At 29.9% G+C, this 27,500-nt stretch overlaps 1 protein-coding gene and 1 long non-coding RNA gene across 3 annotated transcripts in view; both read left to right on the top strand.

Annotated features, from left to right (window-relative positions):
• The window catches only part of LOC106876580 (glutamate receptor 4), a 735,993-nt gene that overhangs the window by 466,314 nt on the left and 242,179 nt on the right, over positions 1–27,500 (top strand). The gene's annotated exons all lie outside the window — the stretch shown is intronic.
• The window catches only part of LOC149137460 (uncharacterized), a 74,841-nt gene continuing 65,416 nt past the window's right edge, over positions 18,076–27,500 (top strand). The window contains exons 1-2 of the long non-coding RNA XR_016241006.1: positions 18,076–18,212; positions 19,012–19,103. This is a non-coding gene — a long non-coding RNA (uncharacterized LOC149137460). The remainder of the gene's footprint in view (positions 18,213–19,011; positions 19,104–27,500) is intronic.

Genomic DNA, 27,500 nt, shown 5'->3' with positions numbered 1-27,500 from the left:
GCTTATATTTCCAAAATATGATAGAATAACTTAATTAGAAGTGCTCTAATTAGAGATATTTTAATTAGTGGAAGACGACTTATGAACTAAATTTATATTAAATCTACGTTTACAATATTTGGATGCAAATTCGATATTTTGGTCATGTTTCCTCTTCAATATGGGATATTGCTAAATTTCCTCTTCAATTAATACGCATCTATAAGAGTTTTGGTACAACGACTTGCTACATCAAATAATATTGAGGATAATTTTTGGGCAAAGTTTTAGAAAACGATTGGGTTTTGTTTCACTAAGATTCTATACTGTCGAACAGACGTGTTATACTTATACTCATACACATTTCTCGACAGACACGTGAAAAGGCTTTCCTTACAAGCATAATAAATCATGAGTCAATAGATGTATATGTTTGTGCGTGCATGCGTGTGTATGTATGTGTGTGTGTGTGTGTACATGCGTGCGTGTGTGCTTGTATAACTTCCAACGCAGCGTAACGCTTTCAAATTTATAAATCACTAGAGTTTGATGGTGAAAATACCATTGTGTAGAAATTGAAGTGTTATATAAGGCACAGAATGTAAATATAAATCTTCTAAAAATACCATATAGCTGAAACTTTTTAATCAAGTCTACATCTATATAACACGTACTATGTATCCCAGGCATTGCAATCTGTTTAATGTTTACAGCGAAAAGTATAATAATTTTCAAAAAGTACGACATGGCTATATGCAATAGGAAATAGAATCTCTTAAGAAATCATTCTTGAGTCGTGTACCCATATCGTTAGTATTAAATAACAGTTGAATCTGAAAATATTTGAATGCTGAGATTATATTTGTGTACGTGGTGGATTTGTGGTCAGAGCACTGCATATGAAACGGGAAAAATCTAATTTTACCCTAAAGTATCTTTGGTAAAATACTGACTCATTCAATAAGATGCTAAAAATATTTTGAATACATGTCAAATACTGGCTACGTTTTCTTTATAAGAGGGAAAATATAATACCGCCACGCAAAGTAAAAACCTGTTTGATCAAGAGCTTAGAGTATATAGTAAAGTGTATACTCTCTAGCTATTAATTTTGAATAGCATTTGTTTATCCAAATGAATACAGATTTCGAGGCTTCATACTGTCAAATTCGAATTACCATCACCAATTTTGCAATGGAGACTACTCAAAGAATTCTAAAAAGACGCTTTTATAATAAGACATTCCACTCAGTAGTTAGTTACTGGTCTTAATTAAAAATCGATGTACTGTAGAGTATGTTTCGCAGGTCAAACCATGAAGAATAGTTAATATTTATTTTAAAAAAACCCTCTTCACCTCATAGCTTCCTACCTACTCACGTCAATGTAATGCTATAAATATAGTCTGCTATTGATATTTCTGTGCTTTTCTCTACTAAACCTCTACAGTATATCCTTTCTCAGACGAATACCGCAGTACTACGATGTTCTAACTATACATCTCCGTTAAATAATATATATTAGAATTGCTATAAAATATCTTGTTTCATAAACCTGAAGTCCTACCGTAGAATGACAAGATTGGAAAATTAACATCTAACAAGAAAAAAATTACCTCTAGTGCAAAAATATATAGATGGGAAAATATTAGGTTTAGTGGACAGTATCAATAAAAATCATTACGTCATTTGGTAAGATATATATTGTAACGATAAATGAGAGTATATTGTTATAAGTATTTATATGGACATTCCCATAGCTATTTATATATTGTTGTTGGCCATTATATTTTATGAAGTCCTTCTTCTATATTTGTGGTGACAGGCATCTTATTTCACTGTTCCAGCTTATTTGTAATTGGTCTTGCTGTTGTTGTTTCAGCTGATACAATAACATCTCTACATGCCGTTGGTTAATAATTGGCTTATGCATGCATGTATATATATATATAGGAGAATATACAAAAAATAACAACAGACGAGGACAGGTGGTGTAAATAACAAAAGTATATATTAGTATGACGCTCGGGAATACGGAAAGTCTTTGACGTTTCGAGCTACGCTCTTCAACAGAAAGAATACGGAGACAAGGAGAAAAACACGGAGAAAAAAAATTGAATAGTGTTCAGTCAACGGTCAATTGACGCTCGGGAATACGGAAAGTCTTTGACGTTTCGAGCTACGCTCTTCAACAGAAAGAATACGGAGACAAGGAGAAAAACACGGAGAAAAAAAATTGAATAGTGTTCAGTCAACGGTCAATCAATATATATATATATATATATATATATATATATATATATATATATATATATATATATATATATATATATATATATATATATATATATATATATATATATATATATATATATGTACGTATGTATATGTGTATATGTATGTATGTATATGCCCATACATACACGGACACGTGTGTATTACAATATCTAATATTATTGCTATAGCTAATTCAATTCTTGTTCTTTGATACTACATCAGTCTGATGTTGCGTTAAAACGTATCTCAGATGTTTCATTTGTAGAAGTGTGTGCATGTGTATTTGTGCTTGATTATGTGTGCGTATTAGCTTGTGTGTGTGTGTGTTTATTTGTGGTCGTTTCTTTGGTTTAATATACTATAAGCTTCATATTATTGCGTAAAATAATTTCAATCGAATAGTATATCAAGTGATTTGCAGGTTCCATGTTATGATATTCTAGCGTCTGTTGTTGTGATTGACATGTTCTAGATGGTTTTAATCAGTAATATAAATAATGGATTATATTGATCGCACGCTTCGAAGGGAGCTGGAATACGAATAAGTTTTTCTAGCAATATTACGCCTGAGGGTTCGCTCAGAATAATCTTTCGGACATTAACATACAAAAAAAAAAACAACACACAAGATTTGTCTTTCCTTATGCATAGATAAACATTCACTTTCATAATACACACACACATATACATACATTCATGCACACATACATCTGTACATACATACATATGTATGTATATATATATATATATATATATATATATATATATATATATATATATATATATATGTATATATATATATATATATCTGTATGTATATATATATATATATATATATATATATATATATATATATATATATATATATATATATATATATATCTGTATGTATATATATATATATATATATATATATATATATATATATATATATATATATACATATATATATATGTATATATCTGTATGTATGTATGTATATGTTGTTACATATGTGCTATACAGGTAGGCTCAGTATACGTGACATATAATATAAAAGATACGGATTATATTAGAATTGTACTCCCATACACAATCCAGAGTAATCTTAAGATTTTCTAAATATATAATATGCACCAAAGCATACACAGGCACTCATATACACGGGCAAAGAGTTTCGCTAGACTGTCGGATGAAGGCCAGGAAGTCGAAAATTCGAATTACTGTCAAATTTTGTAAAAATAAATTATGATGTAGTGTCCTAAAAGTATTGAGTAATCCTTCAATCTGCTTTTGCTTAGAATTCACACAAACATTTGCAGTACTTTTCACAGACTACTGGTAAATCTATGTATAAAAACTTTGAGCGACGCATTCCCCAATATTTACCCTATCAAGTTGTTAATAAAATGCAGCATCTTCGGATCACACACAACCCTTTATGTAATTTAACGGGTTTGCAAAATTTCATAATTATATATACACAACTTTTTAACAAAAACTATAAACATAATTTTTAAATATGACGATTATGTTGAAGAGTTTTGTTTCTTCTTCTCTTTTGTTCACTTACGCATCAACCCAGTTAATTTAGCGAAAGACGTATTTTGCTCTCAACTACAATGACGTATTCGAAATTATTTTCCCTGGTGTAGCTTGATTAGAGATGTATAAGATTTCATACGAACCAAATCTAGAAATAGGGTTTGTCCAGTACCTGTTGGAGAAATTATATGCAGTTCATGTAGTGATTAAAATTAAAAGTGAGTTGATTCTACGGTAATAAGATTTCATTCTTAATTGTAGACTTTTAACAAAAAGGCTATGACTATTGATCGAAAATAGATAACAGGCGAAATAATGAATTCATCTGAATTCAAGGCTCACTGAAGCTAATTCGGTGCCAGTAGTTTCTGCTTATAAAGTTATGAACAATAACAAACAACTTGGCATGAAGCGAACGATGAAATATTCAAAAGATTTATTAGTACTTTTCTACCTTGATTGGGCAAAATGTTTAACGTATATTAGCTATAGTATTAGCTGTTTAAAATATGCTTCATTATCTTCATAAGAAGAAAATGTTTTGCTTTTGTTAATCACGTAATACTTGCATAGATACAAAAATTTGGTGTTTCTTCAACTGTTGCACATGTAATTATGAACCGTATAGTAGCAAAAACATCACAAAAAACAAACGAACCAAAAATCAAATAGCACGAAAGAATTTCAAAATATGACCCTAATAAGCTAATCAAAATTCATCAAGTGTTGTTGCTACAGTGAGTATATATTATGAGTACAGTTTTATACGTATCAGCAACATAAGACCGAGTAGTTTGTAAGCAACTACATTCGAAACACTTGGAAACATTCAGTGAAAATTATTACCGTTGAGAATTTTCAGAACGGTAACGTAAATGTCCCACTAGAAGCTAAAGTGGATTCTATTGTAATGTTATACTTTGTCGTGCATACTCAATATTTGTATTATTCTTCTACCATCTACCATATATTGTTTTAATTCAAGCAATATTACATAAATGTACATAGATTCAGCAAATATATTTTGATTTTTTTGTATTTACTGAACGTTGTGAAAAAGTATAATTACGGAACAACTTGTAATATAAAGACCAAATATGACATTCATTTCCTGTAAAATAAGGTTAATATCTTCTTATTGGATACCGCCCCACCCATTTCTAGAGGTTAGCATTCTACATGTATATCTTCCGTCTAACTTCTAATATATCACTTTTAATTGAAAATGGAAATAGTTTATTCATTATATAATTTAGACACTTTTACAGCAATAACTACTAAGCAGAACTTTCTGGAACAAAATGATAACTATTTTTCTGCACATGGAAGAATGAATTCGTTTCGAACAAATATTCACCCCACTCACACACACTTTACAGTCATATATGTAATATACATTAGAGTACATGTGTGTATGTATGCATGCCCGTCTACATATACACAAACACATATACATACATAAATACATACATGCTTACATAAATACATGCACTCATAATACATACATACATACATGCATACATACATACATAATGGAACTGTAAATATATGTAAAACTTTCCAAAAATTTAGCACATAAATACATATGCATGCATCTAGACATGAAAATATATACATAAAAAACGCATCCATAAAACAAACATACAAATCTGCGCATACACTAACACCAAATACTGCACACACACACACACACACACACATATGCACAAATACCTAGATGATGTTCATAAATGAAACTGATTGATAACATACATACATAAATAGATGCATACACATATACGTACATACGTACCTACGTACATACGTACGTACACACCACACTAGTGAACAAGCATATGCAAGCAAACACGCACACTCACATTAAATAGAATTCTCAGCCTTATCCGTATATTACCCGTAGGAAATAATCCAATATTAGGGCATATAAAGCGTCGTAACGGAAAAAGATTTGGCAACTAGGAGTTTATGTGGTTCAATATTATACCATATAAACGTTAGCACGCCAGGCGAAATGCTTAGCGGTATTTCGTCTGCCGTTACCTTCAGAGTTGAAATTCTGCCGAGGTCGACTTTGCCTTTCATCCTTTCGGGGGCCGATAAATTAAGTACCAGTTGCGTACTGGGGTCAATCTAATCGATTGGTCCCTCCTCCAAAATTTCGGGCCTTGTGCCTACAGTAGAAAAGAATGTAGTGCAAACGTTTATAATTCTTACAAGGTTTCAGTCGCTACCGTTTCCTAATTAACGTAGAATTCGCATATATATACACACAACATTGAAGATATTCATATGAATGCGAATTTAATAATAGAATATTTGTTGGGAATATCTTACAAAAGTAATGTCAAATAGTATTTTTTAAATGTATCTTTACAAAATATATGATTATAAGATTATAAAACCTTATCAGACTTTCGAAGAGATTATACACTCCCTATATTTGAGGGAAATTTTTGTTATGTCAATAATAATATTAGAGAAAAGATTCCCTTTTAATTTTCAGGCATTTATTATGCTTATATTTTAAATACGCTTAATTATTGACACACATTGTCAGATTCTTAAGGGAAATAATTCATCACGATTTCAGTCCTTTCGTCTGATTTGATTGATATTTTATTTTATTTTATTTCTATTTTTATCTTCGTAGTCATTTTATATGTATATACTTTATAATAACTAATTTCAAATCATATATTTTTCAAAGACTGCTCTTGTTTGTTTTCTGCATAGGATATATTTGCATAGATTTCTTGTAGAGATGTCGTTTTAAAGACGAAACGTAAGATGACAGCTGATATATTAGTTTAAGTACGTGTTTTTCTTATGTGTTTTGGTTGTATACAATTGTATTAATACGTTTTAGCGGAATTGAATCGCAATTTAATTAAAATAATATTTTTAATTTTTTTTTTTGTTATACCGTTAAATATATTGAATCCTACATTCATAACCATGCGCAGAAAGAGATTCAAACACGGATGCACACAAATATAAAAAAATATTTATTTACATGTAAGACGCTATTTATCCAAGATGGTATTCACTTAGGTACACTCAGAAACAAAATAAAAGCACACGTATCCCCACATACACTTCTGTAAACATTACTGTTTCATACATATTTCGCACGTACATATAAACAAACATATACATGCACATCTATTAAATTACGTTAGAATAAGTTTATAAACAAGGCGGTGAACTGGCAGAAACGTTAGCACGCCGGGCGAAATGCTTAGCGGTATTTCGTCTGTCGTTACGTTTTGAGTTCAAATTCCGCCGAGGTCGACTTTATCCTTCACCCTTTCGGCGGTCGATAAATTAAGTACCAATTACGCACTGGATTCGATGTAATCGACTTAATCCCTTTGCCTATCCTTGTTTGTTCCCTCTATGTTTAGCCCCTTGTGGGCAATAAAGAAACAAGATACGTTAGCACGCAGAGTGAAATGCTTAGCGGTATTTCGTCTGTCTTTACGTTCTAAGTTCAAATTCTACCGAGATCGACTTTGCCTTTCCTCCTTTCGGGGTCGATAAATTAAGAACCAGCTGCGTACTGGAGTCGATCTAATTAATTGGCCCCCTCCCCCGAAATTTCGGACCTTGTGCCTAGAATAGAAAAGAATAAGTTTATAAACATATAGAACTACGTGTATGCACACAACCTTACTATTGTATCCACAAAACAATGGAATTCACTTACCAAAAAAATACTTGGTTCGTTATTATTCACTACTTTGAATGCAGTGAAGTACTTAAATGTCTTTTAATCTCTCGATATCAGTTCTTTCTTCTTCTTCTTCTTCTTCTTCTTCTTCTTCTTCTTCTTCTTCTTCTTCTTCTCCTTCTTTCCCTCTTATTCTCCTTCTTTTCCTCCTCCTCCTCCCCTTCTTCCCCTTCTTTTTCTTCTTCTTTTACCCCTCCTCCTCCTCTTCTTTTTTTTCTTTTTCTTCTTCTCCCATTTTCTCTTCTCCTCCTCCCCTACTACTACTACTACTACTACTACTACTACTACTACTACTACTACTACTACTACTACTACTACTGCTGTTGCTGCTGCTGCATGCTCAGATACTGAAGGAAAGACATGTTGGTCTTGATGGAAATCTTTTAGGACCATTCAAACTATGTCTACTTGCGCAGGTCTGGAAACCTCCCAAATTAAAACTACTACCATTAAAACCACCAAGCTACCTTACCGCACTATCACACGAACATTACACCTTCGCCACTACCAACTGCAGCAACACAGCTTCCATGACAGTAACAATTATGAGCGCTAATTCAACTGACCCTGTGCATTTTGATATACAGTTACTTTTGCCAAATATTTTAGGATCTATATATTGCAAATACAGAAATATTAATATAAATATACATGTATACATACATTTATCGATACTGCTGTATATATATGCTGTATATCCATAGCAGTGTATATAATATAATATAATATAATATAATATAGTATAGCATAATATAATATGATAATAATAATAATAATAATAATAATGATATACATATATATATATATATAAATGACGTATATTCTTTGGCTGCATATGATTAAATTACAACAAAACTAATGGTCACGTCGTGTTAATTGAACAAGTAGACTTCTTCCTTGTCTAGATTGTTTGTTGAAATATTCGATATATTTACTTGTTATTATTTACTAATGTGTGTGTGTGTATGTGTGCGTATATATATATATATATATATATATATATATATATATATATATATATATATATTTCATATTCAATGAAACACACACATACACACAGAGACATATATATATATATATATATATATATATATATATATATATATATATATATATATATATATATATATATATATATATATATATATATATATATATATATCTGTTTCATTGGATATGAATTTAGAAACTTCAAACCGTAAATAGCTACTCCAGATACTTATACCATTTTAACACATTAAACAAATTTGCATATTGAATCTATTCATACACATAGCAGCTGAATTCTTCATGTATGCGTAATTATGGTATCTAACTTTAATAGGAATCGTTTAATTTCCATAAACGTCAAAATTAATTTTTTCAGTAAAAATATATATCGTGTGTGCACCACACCTTCTCTGGAAACCATAATGTTTGATTTGATTCTAAGCATTTCTCAGTTTGTTCTCAGTTAAGTTATTTTTGATATCCATCCATTTTCCTCTTCTGTCCTAAATATGTATATGATAATTTGAAATTGCCATGTTGTTATATTATATATGTTTTCCTATGTTACTCTAAATTGAGGAAAAAAGAAAAAAAATAACAAGAAAAAGCAGAGAAATACAAAAGCATATCCATCTTAATTTTGCACTCGGAACATGTTTTTATACTTATATATTTTTACTGCTTTCATGTAAATATTGTTGATGTCATTAATGGCCAATATATATTGTTAAGAATGAAATGAAATGAATAAATACATATCATTATGTATATAGCGTATATGTAGTTGGATATATGTAAATACAAATACACAAACATACAAAATTCAAACAGGCATAAAAAACGGAACACTGCGAAGCGTTAAAATATATAAAACATCCAATAGATACTGTGTTTTTCAACTCAAAAAACACACGACATATATAGATACGTTTATGTATTTAAGTATAAGGCGAATAGTGTCCCGTTTCCTGTAGTCCAAATTTACAGTATATGAACGATAGTAAACACTCCACAACGGAGTTCTCTTCGTTCTAAGCGTGCATAATAAGAACTGTAAAGAAATATTCTATACATTTCGTTGATGTACGACTATCTTAATATCATTGCTAGTTCTGTAAGTTAAGGATATATAAACTCGGTATGAACGCAAACAATAGATCGGTTAAGGTGGGTTGTAAACGTTTAAGTTGTCACATATTTTAACTGCAGTGCAGTTTCATGTGATCGATTCAGCTACGTAACGCATTCTCTCACACTCTTCACACTCTATCCTTTCACATATCCAACTCACCACAAATACGTGTACGAACACATATACACATGCACACACACACACACACACACACACACACATACACGCACGCACACACACACACACACACACACACACACACACACTCTCTCTCTCTCTCTCTCTCTCTCTCTCACACACACACACACACAAATATATGTGTATGTGTATGTACGTGAATATATAATTGCTAGAACTTTTGAACAATTTACAAAGTGAATATTCTGTTTAGACTTTAAATATGAGCATTACCGCTTCTTAGTTTAAATTAGTTGTAAAATCATTTTAAAACGATTCATCTTTATTCTTCTTTTTGCAAAGCTTAATTTCAACGTAGCTTCAGCAATGGTTGAAAATTTATTTGCATACTATTTACCGCTTGAAAGATTGTGACATTGTTAGATCAGTTCTATAGTTATGCACACAGAATTAACTGAACAACATTTGTTAATATAATATGCGTTTGCAGGAGAACCTGCCATAGATAGTACAAGGTATTTCCTTATAACAAGGCCCCAATAACAATATTTTTATAGTTAATCAGCAGTAAAAAAGAACAGTACGTTTTGTAAATATTGATGCTACATTTCACCTCCGGTTTTACACATTACAACTGAGAATATGATTAGGTATCATAATTAATATTATTATTTTAATGTTACTTACGAAATAACCGATATACGTTAGACACATTCCCTTAGGTAACATATTGTTATATATTTCTCATATATATATATATATATATATATATATATATATATATATATATATGTCAACATACCGCAGAAGAATACTTCTGGAAAAACAAGTATCAATAACCAAAATATTCATAGTGGTAACTATATATTTATACACACATGAACGTACACACATTTGTTTATATATTGATATAGATATATAGTGATAATGATATAGGTGTTTGGCAATGTTAGATTAAATTTATTCATTCTTAATGGTTCATTGCAGTTCCTTTGAATAAGCTGCTTCAGGAAACGTCTCACTTTATATTCTTCCTTACTCTTATACCCAACAATATTGCATTGAAATACCATTAACTAATCTACTATAGTAATATATGTGCCATTTATAGACATGTTAAATTTTGCAAGATCAAACATAATTACTTTTCAACCACAGAATCTTACATTCTGAACATGTCGGTATTTTCCATGCAATCTTGTGTTCGGAGTCATTTGTGCGTATTCACCATGAATTTAATTTGCTTAAATTAATATTATCATCGCAAATATTTTATTGAATATGTTTAATTAAATATATATATATATATGTATATATATATATATATATATATATATATATATATATATATATATATATATATATATATATATATATATATATATATATATATATATATATATATATATATATATATATATATATATATATATATATATATATATATATATATATATATATGTATATATATATATATGTATATATATGTATATCATAGAGCACATTTAATTATATGTATCGCTTGATGCTTGTGATCATTCCCAATTGAGAGGTGTTAAGTTTATGAGACAAGGAAACTATTCGGCTATATAGGATACTGATCAATCGTAGGTAGTTGAATGAATTCAATATAATAATTACAAGGTGACAAGTGGTACGGACATTGCAGAGTAGATTTTAGACTTTCATACAGTATCAGATATTGAGCTCTATGTGACTTATACTCACACACCAAAGATTTAGAGTAATAGTAGAAAAACAACCACTGTGGTCAGTAATTTGCAATTCGTTTAGATTAATATATACGTCAATAGTTCTTAAAGTTATAAAAACAAACGTATTAAATAAATGAATAGTATTTGCAAGATGAACATGCAAAAAAGTAGAGATATGCAGACAACAATCATCTAAGAGCAATCACTTAAGATACAATAATTGCAGTAGAGATCTTACTGGAACACTTAAATAACATCAGCCTTAACAATAATACCACTCGAAATTTAAAACTTGCTCAACTTGTGGTATATTTGCAACCTACAATAATCCCAGTGTTAGAAAAAAAAGAAATAGTTTTTTTATCCAAAACACACTCACATACACACAGACCCCCCCCCACACGCATACACACACACACACATTCACATACACACGCACACATTCACAAAATGACGCACTTATTCATATATATAAGCATATATTAAATGAACATTCGTATCCATTTGTTAATCAAATAATCCCATGAAAATAGTGACATGAGCAAAATAAGCATATATTTCAACACATAATTCAATAAGCAATCATATAGAAAACGTAACGTGTAGTCATTCTCAAATTTTGAAAATGATATATTTTTCGATTTTTAAAAATATCATGTTCCTTAATATATAACGTACCGTTTTCAAGTTGGTATATATATATATATATATATGTATATATATATATATATATATATATATATATATATATATATATATATATATATATATATATATATATATATATATATATGTATATATATATATATATATATATATATATATATATATATATATATATATATATATATATATATATATATATATATATATATGTATATATATATATATATATATATATATATATATATATATATATATATATATATATATATATATATTCATATATTCCATTGCAAAGCCATGTGTGAAAATGTGATTTTTCACTTCGCTATATAGTTTGAAAATTTAATCTGTTAAATATTAGATTATCCTAATAAATATACCCAACAGGACCGGCCTCATTCACTCCAATTTTTCTGTAATGTTCTCTCTCTTTCTCTGTCATTTTCTGTGTGTTGCTCCTTCTCTAAATCTGTGGTCTTTTGAATATAATCATGCACAAGTAATTACAGTTTTGATACAGTTTTCGAAAGACATATATAAATAGCTTTATGAATGATGTTTAGTAAATCCAAATTCCATTACATCTACGTAATAACAACTACAAGGTACACGGGGTTGAATATGTTGAGGTATTAAATACATGCAATGTTTTGTACTGTTGTATAGAGCCATCATAATGATAGCACTGATTTATTTTGTGTTGAGTGAGTTGTTCCACTCGTCAATTTATAGATGTGATGAAATGACACAAAATAAATAGAAAACTCTTAATATGGTATTATCAATTAAGACTAGAACTGTGAATATGGTTGACAATTTTCCCAACATAAAAAAAAGAAACAAATGAAAAAAAAAATTCGATTTCAATTCTGTAAGAGTTTACGTTCAAAATCTGAAAAATAAAACGTCATATATATTAATATATGTATATAAACACATTTATATATATGTATATATATATACATACACACACGCACATATATATATATACATACATGTTAATATATATGTATATATGTATATATATATATATATATATATATATATATATATATATATATGTATATATATATATATATATATATATATATATATACCAATACATCTACTTCCCTGTTGGTAAACATGATTAATTCCTCATGTTTAAAATGTTCATACAGTCACCGTTAACCTCTTTTAAATGATGAGTTTGAAAAATGACATAGGGTAATTATCCAGTTTACCAACGTTTGTGACACAATTCCCACACAGTCTATACTTCCGGTTATATATATATATATATATATATATATATATATATATATATATATATATATATATATATATATATGCATATATATATATATATATATATATATATATATATATATATATATATATATATATATATACATATATATATATATGCATATATATATATATATATATACATATATATATATATATACATATATATATATATATCCATATAGTATATATATATAAATGTATATAAATATCCACCCGTTACGTCTATATAATTATACAAATATGCAAAGATATATACGTGTATGATTACACACATACTTATATAAATGTATGTAGGGGTATAAAATATAATGGTAGTTTTAAGTTATACATATATGTATACACTTATACAGCTATATCTATATACTTACATATATACATACTTACATATATATCAATGCATATACATATATACATCTATATACATCAAATCCAATTGAAATCATATCAATTTGTATTCACGTTTTCCTGAAATAATAAAAAAGGTTCTTCACAATACAAGTGTTTCGTGTATTCTTGCCTCTTTTCCAAACATTTAAGAATGTTTATACAATATGGCTATTCTCATCAACTGTCATTAGTCACTCTCTAGATAACCAAAAACCAGGGACATATATTTTACCGGCTTCTGTTTATTTTAAATTTAATTCATTATTATTATTATTATTATTATTATTATTATTATTATTATTATTATTATTATTATTGTTATAATTTATATTATTATCATTTTATCATTATTATTATTTGTAGAATTTCTTTATTTTCCCTTATTTCGTTTTTAATGATTTTTTTCATATATTACCAGTGAAATAACTATGAATAATCACACGTGTCAAATGTCACTAATAATTAAATTTTATAACTGAGAAGGTGCAACTTCACATGCAGATATCGTTTTATATATATATATATATATATATATATATATATATATATATATATATATATATATATATATATACATATGTGTAATATATATATATATATATATTTGAAACAGCTCCCCATTAAAATTTAGTGCCCCACCCTACCCCACCATCGTACCCCCTTTTCTAAGGTCGAGTGCACACACGTCATAATATAGTCTTATTTGGAAGGTTATCTATGACGTCACTAATGAATTTTGGCGAGAACCGTAATGGATGTCTTGTTTGGTATATTAGTTATTTATTGTCTTGCTCAACGTGGCTATTACAGTAATTCTGTGCGTATGTGTGTGCATGTTTGTATGAATGTGCTGTGTACGTATGTTATAAAATATACTTATATGTACATTTGTACATATATATATACGCTTGCATGTATGTAAGTATGTATGTATACCAATATTTTCGTTCATATAAGTCCATTTCTGTGTATGTATGCGTTTACATAGGCTTAAGTCGCTCTGTGAACATCGCTATATGTATATGTATACGTGTATGTATACACACATATGTATAAATATAATATATATATATATATAAATATATTATGTATATCTATATATTACATATATCATATTATATACATCGTATGTAGATACGATATATATATATATATATATATATATATATATATATATATATATATATATATATACCTATATCTATATCTATATATATATATATATATATATATTATATATATATATATATATATATATATATATATATATATATATATATATATATATATATATATATATACAATATATATATATATGCATGTATACATAACCATGCACATACATGTATGTCATGTGTATGTGAATATATATCCTACGAAATATTGCATCTACGGGATCTCCAGTGGCAGCCGAAATGTTAAAGGTAAGTAGCAGCAGAGAAATGTATGGCAGTTGTGAATGGCCGGATGCAAGAACATTCTGGAATCGCTAATTTGCTTCTGGTTGGTATTTTCTCTTCTTATTTTTTTACACAAAGCTCATAGCAATTGATGATGTAGCGAGGTCTTTTAAGGATTGCTGTTTAGATTTTTTTCATTATCATCTGGTAAAATAAGTAGAAGGTTGGAGAACATGCTTTGCATTAGTTAATTACGTCATTTTACGGTCTGAGCGGAAATCTCGCCGGGGTTAATTTTGCTCTCTTTGCTTTCGAGGTCGGTAACAGGATTACGCATCAATTACTGCAGCCCAAATAATCGCTTTTATCTCTTCCACGACATCTGAGTCCCTGTCTCTCTCTTTCTTATAATATATATATTTTTTTAATATCTGTGTAGCCATTGTAGCCAGTTAATAACTAAATTATTATTTTTATTTTAATTATATTTCATGCTCCTGTGGCAAAAAAAAATTTATTGACAAAGCAATGTACATGATAGCACTTCCAATCTCTTAAGATCAGGTGCCACGAAAGCCACTACCTGGTGCTGCATCAAGGCATTTTATTATTATTATTATTTATTATTATTATTATTATTATTATTATTATTATTTTTTAATATTTTTATTGTTATCATTATTATTATTATTATTATTATTATTATTTATTATTTTTTATTATTATTATTATTTATTATTATTATTATTATTATTATTATTATTATTATTATTATTATTATAATTATTATTATTATTATTACTTTTATTATTGTTATTATTATTATTATTATTATTATTATTATTATTATTATTATTATTATTATTATTTCACTTAGAATATTTGTTAAGGGAACCAACAGATCAGGATAAAATAACTTCTAACATGTGGTCGATGAAATCGAACATGCTCCTGTAACTCTTTCCCTATTATCGTTTTCGCATCCATACATTATGTAATTTTAACTTACCGACTGCAGTTTCTTTTTCATTCGAAAGATAAAGCACAAATAGCAATTCTCTCCATACCTATGCTCATTGGGTAAGCTTTTTCTTGATGTTCCTACCACAAAAATACTTCTACTAAGACCACCACAGCAGCTTTTTGTTCTTGAAATAACTACTACTACTACTACTACTACTACTACTACTACTACTACTACTACTACTACTACTACTACTACTACTACTACCTCCACAAAAACAACTACTATTACTACAACTATCACGCCCATCACTAAATACATTTTTATGCCAGTCGGACGTACGAATATTAATTCTGATGTCCTGTTTCTCGCATATTAAACAATGCTTTGATGAAATTATTTTGTCTACTGTAAATTACTATCATGCTCATTATCGTTATCCCTATTGTTATTATGAATATTATTGTTGTTGTTGTTAGTAATATATTATCGTTATTATATTTAGTATTCCTGCAATTAGCACTATATAAATAGTCTCATTTCTTTCAAAAAAAAAAAAAAAAAAAAGAAATACCTGAATAACCATTCATAAGAATGATTAAACTCAACGAATCCACATTATCAAACAATACTTACCGACAATAGTATTTGTGTTTACTGGAAAGTGTATATATCAGTTCTCATATGAAATATGTCAATGGTTTTCAAAGATTGTTTGTTTATAATTATATTTACATCAACTAATGATGCAATTATGGTCACAACCGTTCCATGCCGTAATGTTTTTAATCCAACATCTATGACACCGTTTCCCCGCAGCCTCTCAACTCGCTTCAGCACAACATTCCAAATATATATCAAAATAATTAAATAGTATACACAATTATCATATTCTTCCCCAAACACCTTACATAGTTTCATCACATAACAGAATTCTGTGACAGCTATATCCTACTATAGGCTTATTTGATATTGCTTTACCGATATTTAACTAATTTTCTACATTTTTTTTTACGCAAACTAATTATGGTACATGTGTTCCCTTATGACCTGTCTGTATGCTAAAGTACCATACTCTTTTAGCATCATCAATTTCGTAATGATATAGTGCTTCATATGAGTGCCACACCTTGTTTACTGGTAAGTGCTGAATTCAGGTAGGTTACTGTACATACAAAAGTTTTGCTGCGTTATCTGACCGTAAGAATATTTTCCATGATTCACGTGTAGTATATCCGCACAAGATATTTTGCATTGTGTCAGAATATATATTACACGAGTGACATATAAATATTTTGGACCTTCCAAATTTCCGGATATTATTTTCTTAATAGGACTGATGATAATACGATGTCGAGAAGCCCTGAGGTTGGATAAATTATTTTTAAAAAACACGTGTTCATGCGCGTGCAGAATAAAAGTGATATGAAACTCCAGGTGGTAGACTCCTTTGTAAAATATGCGCAGTGCTCATTGGGTTTATCTTCTGTATTCTTTAAAATATAGTTTTCGTGATATCATGCCTATGAATTTTTGTTTCCTCCTGCTCCTGCTCCTGCTCCTCGTCCTCCTTCTCCTCTCCCTGCTCCTGCTCCTCTTCTTGCTCCTGCTCCTCTTCCTGCTCTTGCTCCTCTTCCTGCTCCTGCTCCTGCTTCTCCTCCTTTTCCTGCTCCTCCTGTCCCTCCTCCTCCTCCTCCTCCTCCACCTTCTTCTTCTTCTTCTTCTTCTTCTTCTTCTTCTTCTTCTTCTTCTTCTTCTTCTTCTTCTTCATCATCATTATTCTGCTGTTACATGCTGTTGAGGTTGTAATCGATTTTTATTATGCTATCAATCAAACCACATCTCATGATTTAGGATTAGTAGCATTTTTTAATACTTTTTTTTTTTAAGTGGTAATTTCCTTTTGATCATACCTGTTCTTGCATTGTATGGAGGAAGAGATTCTGGAAAGGTTTTGCATAAACAAGTAAAGACATTTCCTACACTACACCCACTTCCATTTGAAGGTCTAGATTTCCAAGGTTTGCTTTCAAATTTTTCATCAAATTTGTCAATTTCCCAACTATAATAACATTCATAATCACTTCATTATTAACTTCTTTATGGTAACATTTGATAATTTGAAACTTGAAGTCAATGCAATAATTAAAAGCGAATAAATAAATACAAAAACCTGAAGTTACTTGGAAACTAGGTTTAGTTAATATTTAAAATCAGTCAATATTGTGTTAAAATGTACCAACGATATGCATATACATATCGATGTTTATTTCTATACGTAAAATGTCGATTTCGTTACGGAAAAAGAGAACGCTGAAAGACAGCACTTCACCTTAATAGTAAATATAATCTAAGATCTGTAGATTTCTTTGAATGCTATGATGACTCTTCACATAACTTTATGGTTTTAATTTTTGCATCCATGAACTCTTCATATCCTGTTTTGTTTTATTGAACCCCCACCAACTTTTGTAACTGTTCCTAAAATATCCTCCATCTATCGCCCTCTTGGTGAAACGAAGTAAATTTATTATTATTATTATTATTATTATTATTATTATTATTATTATTATTATTATTATTATTATCCTCATCATCCTCATCACCCCCCCCCCCCATCATCATCATCATCATCATCATCATCATCATCATCATCATCATCATCATCATCATCATCATTATTATTATTTATTTATTTGTTTATTCGTTAAACGGTTGGCGTCTTTGACAATCGTGATACTCGTTTCAACACTAGAAAATATTACATGTAGTATTTTACTATGACCTTTAATTTATGACATAAAATCTTGTTTCTGTCAGCTGTGCCTTTCTCTCCAGTGGGGTAGATGAAATATGTAGCAGTCAGTTCCTGGGGCGAGAAATACACCCGCGAAACATATCCTCGTGTCAAAGTAAGAAATGATTATTTTCTTTAGTTTTATTATTATTGTACCTAGGGTGGTGGAATTTAGCTATGGCAGTCTATATCTTGAGTTATACCGCTATGAAAATGTATTTGTTTCAATTCTTCGTGTCTATGAAAGAACTATCAGCGATATAGTAAGAGCCCATACCTGAAGGTATTTAAGAGTGATTGTCCATTAGGCAATAATTTCAGTTTCTTCTATTCCTTTCAATATTATAATGATGGCTACTGTTCATAAGGAGGTAAATGTATCATCTATTTACTCATGTCTGTGGCAGCGCTATAATTGATATAACTTAACAAATCTATGAAACAGGTTAATTTTATAAATTAAAGCACAGTGAAGAAGTATTATAATGCGTATTTAAACAGTTCTTTTACAATTAAGGATTTCCTGTAAAACTTTGTATCTGTGGTTTGTATGGTAGTGACATATTAGAGTCATTGTTTAAGTGTTGTTTCTCTAAGATTCCAAGATTTGTGGTATGTGGTGTCTCTGTCATTTTCTAAATAATTTCTGGAGAGTCATATTTTAATTGCTGTAATGTTAGTGTTATTTCTGTTTCTTGATATTTAAATGCACTTTTATAAATGTTAAGGTTTTCAAATTTTTTAGATCCCATTCTCATTTACGCTGCGTCCTTAAATATATCACTATACATAAATCTAAAAAAATCCAATTTTACCATTGACCCAGATTTGCTTTTCTTACGCCGAAATGCAAATTGACATCGTGCCATTGTTACCGCCTGCTTAGTTTCATATGCCAGTGCATTTTAAATTAGTTACCCAACAATGTTGTGACACTAAGGATATACTAAAGTGAAAGACTCAGAAGAGCATGCATGTAATATATTTAGGTCATCCTTGAAAAGAAGAGGTAGGTGTGTCAACTAATTTCTTTCTTAAATTTGAAATTTTAATGACTAAATCAAAGTTCACTTGAATAAAAACAAAATGAAAAAAGAGAAGCATCGCTTTGACATATCCCATTACATATTCCATTCGTGGATAGAACTGACATCATTTTTGTTGTAAGACGTTCACTAAGTGTCTTCATGTTAATGTAGTATCGAAGCAAAGGCTTCAAGTAGTCGATTCAAGCACAAAAAATATTTGTCTTGCAGTCTTTCACGTATTTCTGATACGTATTACTATCTTATTCAAAGAATATTATCAGTGTCTTAGATCATTCCATTTCTTTAAAATAACTATATTAAACTACATTAATATGTTTTTGCAAGCTAAATCAACCTATTACACAATATTATAGGGGAGGAGTTCGCAATATGTAGATACTTAAAGAAAGACAACATTAGTTGACTGTGTAGTAAAATAAATTAAGTCACGGTTAAAGCATTGAAAAGATCTTGGAAATTAATGATAATTATTTGAATGTTATATTAAGTAACAACTACCGATAATTGTGAACCTTATCTGTACAAAATCCTTATCAGTCCTGAAATTTGTTAGGAAATATTCACAGATTTTAAGGTTTAGAAGCATTACTATTCAGTCTTTAATATCGTTGCATGATTCTACACCATACCTAGCTATTTTTCTTTAATTTTTATATTTTTCAAGTGTTTCCAGGATGTTACTAATAGCGTTTTTAAATCCTACTTACATCTTTATTGTCACCAATTATCTGTCAACAGAAAGTATTCAATATTATTTAAAAGGGAGGTTGTCAGTTTATTGCTGAAGGCAGAGACTATTGCTTATTCATTGTTTATATAGTCTTTACGTATCAAGATTGGCTTCATGGTTCCAAAACATGAACGTCTTGGAAAACCAAAATAAACATATATGCAATTAACAAATGCTGTGTGAGAACACAGTATTTTCCAAACACTGTTATTGCAGTTTATGGAACATGCCAATGGCTATGCTTATATGAATGCTATCGATGTCCTTACTTATCATTCCTGGAGTACGAATTACAAATATAATTATTAACAAATTTCATTATTATCAAGATGATTTTAATTTAACATAAGAGGTTATAGGTCTCAAAATTTTCCCTTAGCATCTAAGCAACTTCACAAGTATAGTTCAGAATAGCTAAGCTGTTACAAGAAATATTAATGAGGGTAGCCAAACGTGTATATGACACAAAATATTTTTGCTGCAACAACAGCTTACTTTAGTTTAATTGAGATTATTTAAAAGACGTTGAAACAGATGTATCATTACACCTTTCATTCCTTCCCTTTATTGCTCGCAGCATGCGTTTTCTTCTTCTTCTTCTTCTTCTTCTTCTTCTTCTTCTTCTTCTTCTTCTTCTTCTTCTTCTTCTTCTTCTTCTTCTTCTTCTTCTTCTTCTTCTTCTTCTTCTTCTTCTTCTTCTTTCTATCTATCTATCATTGTTATTAGTTATAATTCTGCTTCACTTTTCATTCCTCTCTTATACAAACTATTTGCTTCATTTCCGAGTAAATTATAGACATCAATCATGTCATTTCTGCATTTCAAAGATAATGATAATAATTACAGTACTGACAACAACAAAAACAACAGCGGTTTCAAATTTTGGGACAAGGTCAACAACTTTGAGAGGAAGGGGGTCAATCAATACTTTCGACTCTAGTGCTTGACTGGTGCTATAATTTATCGAGCCTGAAAGTTGATCTCAATCTGATTCAATAGGAGAATGTAAAGACCAAAAATATAAAAAAATAAAAAATAAAAACGCGTGGAATTTTGTCCGACGCGCTAACGAATCTCTGAGTTCAATAATAATAGTTTCTATTTTAGCCACATGGATCCATGACACTGGGGAAAGTAGAAATTCGGAAAACGAAAGTAAACATGGATCAAGAGACAGTAGGTTAATTGCATCAGGTAAAAAGGTAAGATCGACAAAGCCAAAAAACTTTGATAATTAGAAAATAATGAACAGCAATTATAACATAAAACACTAAAGCGAAAGGATCCTACAAATAGGGAAAAACAAACTCGTAACGTTGTTCAGGTCACAACCACACACTTTTGACTAATATAAAGGCAAGTGCCTACTCTCATTTCTTAGAGTAAGAGAATTTATGCACCCTGTTTCTGCCACCGTTAACAATGTGCTATTATATTTAATGGCAGAACCTTACATAATTCTCTCACGTTCCACCTTATGAATCTTGGACCAAGGGACAATTGTGTCTTCAAATCTTATCCAATACTAACTACCTTCATCATAAATAGCATGTAGAAGAAGACTACTCGTTCTTCTTTGCTGGATAACGACAAAATCCGTCCTACACTGGCATCATTTGATACATAAAAACATGAATAAGCAACTTACAAATATATCTATGCTGCTTTCTATAACTTTGCTGAAACTAACAGATTCTATTCCAATTTGCATTATTTAATTATACGCATCAATTGTTAGAGAAAACGCCATCTGTGAACTGCGATTTAACTAATTCACTAATCTGATATCCGAAAGCTTCACATCCAGGGAAAATGTTCTGGTTACCAGCGCTCTGAACCATATTCCTTTTGTTGTATCTGCAATGACTGTAGACGTCACCAATCTATTTGAAGAAATTGCACTATAAATATCAGTCAGCCTAACAGATATTATGATAGGATCAGGATGAACTGCTACGGATTACGTTCGCATAAATGCACCGATGTATACATGTAACAGATATCTGGCAATTTCAAAATGGCTGAACAGATTTGCACTCACGAGCCATACTACGCTTCCACTAACATTAATAAATAATCGAAATATTGTCACGGAAGCTAGTAGTCACCCTAAGACATTCAGCTCATGGTATTTCTCGTTGTATAAACAGCCAAATAATATCAAGGCATTACCATAGCAGGACTTATCACATCAGCAAAATATCTCTTCTAGATTCGTGCTGACTGATGTAGTCAGCGAGAAAGTATGTAGGTGATAGCCTCTCGGAAATCATGGTTTCACTGAAGTCACCACAAATAGATAGAGATTTCGGCGAATAATTATAAAAGTAATGATAATAATAATAATAATAATAATAATAATAATACAGGAAACCCCAAAATGGCTGAAGTTCAAAAGATAGTGCTCATGGGAACTGCCCATATCCTACGTAAAATACTGTCTATGTGATCTCAAATTTTAAAGCAAACACATAATTTTCTTATGGTTTCTTAAACATTCACTTGAACAAAACTGTACAAATCCAAATATATGGTACCCTAGGCATAACACCTACATGAACTTCTAACTTGTTGTCTCTTGAGGTCTCTAGGTGAGACTTGGATCCAACTTGTACAAATGCAAAACAAAAGTCAAACATAAAATGATGATAATAATAATAATAATAATAATAATACTAATAATAATAATAATAATAATAATAATAATAATAATAATAATAATAATAATTAAGGCAAATAGACCATATATAGTTGTCAAAGATCATGAAGATAAAAAATGCTTTCTAATTGATGTATCAATACCAGCAGATGACAACGTTTCTCTAAAAGAAATGGAAAAACTTTCAAAATACAAAGATCTGGAAATAGAGATAACTCGAATGTGGAATCTAAAAACAGAAACAATTCCTATCATAGTAGGTGCCTTAGGTATAATAAAAAAACATTCAGAAAAATACATAACAAAAATAGCAGGACTTACAAATATATATAACATACAGAAAATTGCACTACTGGGTACTGCACACATTCTACGCAAAACACTTTCAATACAGTAAACATAAGAGCACCACAGCAAACCGCAGCACATACCCAAGGCGCACAGAGCTGCGCTCGGTAGTGAAGTGAAAGCACGTTATAAAAATAAAACTACTGAATAATAATAATAATAATAACAATAATGATATAAACGAAAGGAGAAACTTTCAAAATACAAAGACCTGGAAATAGAGGTAACTCGAATGTGGAGTCTAAAAACAAACAATTCCTATCATAGTAGGCGCCTTAGGTATAATAAAAAATATTCAGACAAATACATAACAAAAATACCAGGACTTGCAAATATATATAACATACAGAAAATTGCACTACTAGGCACTGCACATATCCTACGCAAAACTCTTTCAATGCAGTAACCATAAGAGCATCACAGCAAACCACAGGACATACCCAAGGCACACAGAGCTGCGCTCGGTAGTCAAGTGAAAGCACGCTATAAAAATCAAACTGCTGAATAATAATAATAATAATAATAATAATAATAATAATAATAATAATAATAATAATAATAATAATAATAATAATAATAATAATAATAATAATAATAGTAATAATGGAATTACTAATAATAATAATAATAACAACAACTTTACTCTAGATTCTAGAGCATGTATAAACCGATGCGTTCCGGCCTAAATATTTCAATTTTTCACTCAAGATATACATTATGCTCCTCTATAGCTACGGATTTTTATAAATATAAACACTTACATGACAATTTTCGATACCATATTATGCTTCGAATTTTGTCCTTACTTAATGTTTACACCCTCTTCTCCTCAGTAACGAACACATATATATTTCATACACTTAACAACTGTATCAATTACATCAAATGTATACGATACCAGTAATTCTGTGGTGTATTATAATGTTGAATAATAAAAGAAGGAGGTAGCTGATAGTTATATTGCCCTACGTAAAGGAACAATAATTATTGTTTATATTATAGGCCCAATGCCTGAAATTTGGGGGAGAGGATAGTCAATTACACCAACACTAGTGCTCCACTGGTACTTATTTTGACGAAACCCGAAAGGATGAAAAGCAAAGTCGACCTCAGCGGAATTTGAACTCAGAACATAAAGAGAGACGAAATGCCGTGAGACATTTTGCCAAGCGTGCTGAAGGTTCTGCCACTTTTAAGGATAATAATGATAATAATAATAATAATAATAATAATAATAATAATAATAATAATAATAATAATAATAATAATAATAATAATAATAATAATAACGACAACGAAAATAATAATGGTTACTGTCATCGACCCTAGTACTTGACTTGTACTTGAATAGTATTTTATTTTGTCAACTTCTAATGATGATACACACATTTGATCTCTTAGACTGAGGGGGAAGTTATGATTTTAATTCAGAAGCTGTATCTAAGGTATTTTGTCCAATAATCTTGCCAGTCGATTGCTTTCACTGAAAAGGATGTTGATGATGATGATGATGATGATGATGAGGAGGATGAAGAATGTGATGATGATAATGATGATGACGACGATAACGACATGAATATCAATATTATTTTCGGATTAGAAAAAAAATCTGCGCCAAGACAACCTTGAAGAAAGAAAAGTGATTAAGATCAATAATCTCTTGAAAGAGAATTGGAAATAAGAGAATTACAGTAAAAACAGACTTACAAAAATACGAATGAAACAATGAACTAGACAAAGTACAACGCGCACAAAACAATGAAAAGTTTAGGAAAAAATTTCATCGATGAATTCGATTCGAGTTGAAATAAATAATAGCATTTAATACTCTGTTTGTCCCTGTCATAAGTTGTTGTTAAATGTTCAACAATGCGTTACATAAACTTACAGATGTAGGAAGGAAAATTCGAAAAACAATGGCTTCATTTAGAATACAACGCCCAAACAATGATGAAGTAAGACCGTATTTACTACCAATCACAGAACATAGGGACTTATTGCAATTAGAAAGCTGTTATAAAATAACCGCTGTAGGACAAGGAAATCATTTAGTAAAGAACAATGGAAAAGTAATGCAAATAATCTACAAAGGAGACTTTTGGTATTAGATTTTAAAATACAAGGGACAACAAATACAGAACAAAGGCTAAAAAACAGTACAATTTGAAAGAGAAAGCAGAAACAACAACGGAAATATGTGTACAGCTAACAACTAAATTAAAAATAGGTCCGCAGAATGTCATATTGAAGCAACAAGAAAGAAAGCTTTTATATATTCAATGCAAAAAAAAAAAAAAAAAAAACTGAAACGTGCGCTACGGGGAAAAGGAAATGATAAAAATATCGCAACACTGATCGAGAAACAATAGATTAAATTCCGAGACAAAGAATTCTGTTGAGGCACAGAATCAAAGCTATGCTCCAGAACCCATGAATTGTATGGAATGGAGCAGACGACAGCAACTTCAAAATGTGTAGAAGCTAGTATTCTTTAACCTGTTCTTCCTATTGTTTCTTCCTAGCGTCCTCCTGTTCCTCCCATTCTTCCTCTTCTTCCTCTCTCTCATTATCTCTCGTTTATCCAATCATAACAAAAGAAAAATGGTTAGTAAAATAATATATTTAGAGGCCAGGCATATTTCATGCTTTCCTGTAATGGAAGTTATGAAACAACAACAACAAAAACAGAAAGATGCCAAAGAACTGGAGACGACTATATACTGTGGTATTCTGTTCTGTACACAGGGAAATCTAAATAAAACTGTGGGATATATTTGACGGATAATTAAAGAAAAGTTGCGTCTCATACCTGGAGTAACACCCCGAACGGACGAACTGTCAAATATAAATATCTGGGAATAGAAATAATCAAAATGTACGAATTAAAGCAAGAGCAAACCCTGGAAATGTAGATCCAGTGTACCTGATTACAAAACGACACGAAAATCGAAAATCAATACTCCAGGTCTTAAAAATAGTCATAGCATAAAATTGCAATTCAGGGCATTGCATATATGTTACCTATAGGAGGAATAATTCTGTCAATGCAACCAAAATTTACAGAAATAAAAACAAAATGCTGCACGCACCAAAATCTGCAGAGATGAAGGTCGTTATATAATGAAGGCATGAAAGAAAGTTAGGACCTGAATAAAACAACAACAACAACAACAACAATTATAATCATAATGATAATAACAATAATAATAATAAATATAAAAATAATAATAATAACATCAACAACAACAACAACAACAACAACAACAACAACAACAACAACAACAACAACAATAATAATAATAATAATAATAATAATAATAATAATAATAATAATAATAGTAATAATAATCCACGGAGAAGAAATTAGAAAATAATAGACCAGACAACAATTATAGATAAGAAAAGCGAAGTTGCTTGCTAATCGACCCATCATGACCGTTGGATTCCAGGATCGTAAAGAAAGCGGAAGATAAAAAATACAATCCTTTAAAATTTGAGATAGGAAGAATTTGGAGCCTGAGAACGGTAAAGGTGGTGTCTATAATAATTGGTGCGTTGGGAACAGTAATGAGAGATAAAGATAAATGGCTGAAGGAAATTGGAATAGAATGCGCGGGAGAACTTCTAGAGAAAGTTTGTCTCTTAGAGACAGCAAGGATAATCAGAAGGGTTTTAAGCACTTCAAAGAGCGCTGAAAACTTGTGGATACTAAAGGTTGTAGGTAGT

This window comes from Octopus bimaculoides, chromosome 1 (genome assembly GCF_046866305.1).
Source record: "Octopus bimaculoides isolate indiv1 chromosome 1, ASM4686630v1, whole genome shotgun sequence".
NCBI lineage: Eukaryota > Metazoa > Mollusca > Cephalopoda > Octopoda > Octopodidae > Octopus > Octopus bimaculoides.
The sequence above is the reverse complement of the archived record's forward strand: the minus strand, read 5'-3'. Positions and strand labels throughout refer to the sequence as shown.